The sequence below is a fragment of the Nansenia antarctica genome, assembly GCF_963989245.1.
Source record: "Nansenia antarctica genome assembly, chromosome: 6".
NCBI lineage: Eukaryota > Metazoa > Chordata > Actinopteri > Argentiniformes > Microstomatidae > Nansenia > Nansenia antarctica.
Genome location: NC_137676.1, coordinates 48,771,428 through 48,773,927, shown reverse-complemented (window position 1 = coordinate 48,773,927; position 2,500 = coordinate 48,771,428). Strand labels below are relative to the sequence as shown.

At 44.0% G+C, this 2,500-nt stretch overlaps 1 protein-coding gene across 1 annotated transcript in view; it reads left to right on the top strand.

The window, feature by feature from the left end:
- The window catches only part of arhgef25a (Rho guanine nucleotide exchange factor (GEF) 25a), a gene marked incomplete at both ends in the record, with an annotated part of 30,379 nt that overhangs the window by 1,095 nt on the left and 26,784 nt on the right, over positions 1-2,500 (top strand). The gene's annotated exons all lie outside the window — the stretch shown is intronic.

Here is a 2,500-nt window from a genome sequence, read left to right as displayed (position 1 = left end):
TGATTTATAGTATATATAAATAAGAGTGTGTGTGTGTGTGTGGGGGTGGGAGTGTGTGTGTGCATGTTGTGTGTGTGTGTGTGTGTGTGTGTGTGTGTGTGTGTGTGTGTAGAGTCTTGGCTAGTTATGTGTAACCTGTGGATAGATAGGTGGTGACACTAGGGGGTCAAAGCCACCCTGAACAATTCCTTTAACCGAAATAGTGAGACTTAAACAAAACTCCCTCTCTCCATTTCAGGGGTTTGCTCTAATGAAGTGCAGCAGGAAAAGCAGTAGTCCATTAGAATTCTGAGGTTGAGTAAAAACAGCGGGTGGCATGATACGTAATAACAACAAAGCCAGAGCACATGAAGTCCTAAGACCCACCCGTTTGTTTATAATGTATACAAGACCCAGAACTCGCTCTTGTAACATTTACCAGATAGCAGACACACACAGACAAGCACATTTCGCTCAAGCACAATCTCTCACAATCTCCCAAAACAGTGAGACTTAAACAAAACAGTGACTCATTGATCTCTCTCTCTCGCTCTCTCTATTCCTCACTCACACACACACACACACACACACACGCACACATACACCATACACACACACACACACACACACAGGATGGATTTCCGTGGGCTTGGAGGCAGAGTTAAAACAACATGGTCCCGGTAGAGTACAGGTTTACACGACGGTGCCAGGCTGCTTACACATTCCTCCCTGAACCATATATATCAAAATGATATGCAGTGGAGTTACCCAGTGTGGCTCAGGCATAGGGGGCTTGTGGATTGGACTTTCTTATTATTTCAGAGCATTCTCTGAAGGCCACTGAAATACCTCAGATGCCTCCAGTTTAATCTCCTGCTCTTACATAACGGGATTCACTACCAGGTCTATAGAGAGGGGGGTACCCCCACTGCTCCTGTTATCATTTGAAGCTGTTGGAAAATATTTTCACGGTAAGCCCTGTTTTGAGCCAACATGAAGTAATTTTTCTTAATCTAATAAGATCAGATGTTTTATACTTGGCAGCAATACCTAACAAACCTCTTGATCTCTCTTTATGGTTCCAGCGAGAGTAGGTGACGTGGATTTGTGCCCTGGAGAGTCTGTCTTAAAACAGAGGCTTCAAAATGAACGGTATAAATACAGTATGAATAGCAACGCACACGCATGCACGCACACACACACACACACACACACACACACACACACACACACACACACACACACACACACTTCCTCCTCTTCATATTTGATAGAGAAGTGTGTGACTTCCCTTGCACCAGAACCTACCAGAAACCCAGTGAATGTGACTGGGATGCTGGGCAGGAACATTGCTTGCTTGATTTTAATACAACTCACTGAGCTGGGCAGATGGAGTCTGATTTAGTCCATATGGGGCTCTCTCTCCACGCACACCCTCCCTCTTTTATTTCCCCTTCACAGCCTGTCTCTCCCTGCACATTTAATATCATTTCATTCCCTTCCTCTTATCAAACATTCCCTCTGCCGCCTGCCATGTATTCATCCAAGTTTTAATTGAACCAAATTAAGCTCTGTGCCTACTGCCTACACACCCACTGAAGCACAAGTGAGTTACCACAGACAGCATACCTACTCTCAGTGTTGTGGTGTTTGTAGGGGAAACAGTGTGAGATGAGGGTGTGAACGTGCCAGTCCCAGCTCTGAAGACCACTCTCTGTCAACTCATGTCAAGGCATGTCAGAGTATTAGCTTGTCACAGATTCAGAGATATAAGGGCGGCTTGGTGGCGTAGCACACTTGTAATCGCAGGGCCCCCGGTTTGATTCTGGCCATCGACATATCCTGCATGTCATCCCTCCTCTCTGTCACCCATCCTTCCTGTCAATCTCTACTAACTCTATCCAATTAAAAGCAGAAATGCCCTAAAAACATATTTTAAAAAAAGAAGGAAAAAAAAGATTCAGACATGGGGGAGTAGCTGGCAGGTAAAACACTAGACCCAATACAGGCTATACAGTATCAAACAGTGACTGTTCTTGAAAAAAGGAAAATAAAGACCCACAATAGAAATTCTAACTGCCACCATTCAGCATTAATGATGAATCATTTTTATATCTACGGTACTATATACTGTATATCTATATAACACTGAGAGACCCAGAGAGGTGAGATAAGATGTTATGGGACTCTCACCTCCACAGTCCCCAGCCAGAGAAGTAACTGCAATCTGCAATGCGTATGAGACAAATACTTAAATCAATGGCAATCTCCCCCTCCATCCAGCCACAGCCAGCAAACCCCTCTTAATCAATGCTTAATGATGGATGAATCAAATAAATGTGTTCCTCAGCACTGCTTTATGAAATGTGAATGTGTGTGTCGTTACTGCATGTGTGTCGCAGAACTGAGTTGCCAAGAGACATTGAAAGGCACGAAATATATACAGTAACGACATGCATAAATATGAGCGTTTAACAGGGAGGAATCATCGATTGGAACACGACACAGCGTGAGAGAAGGA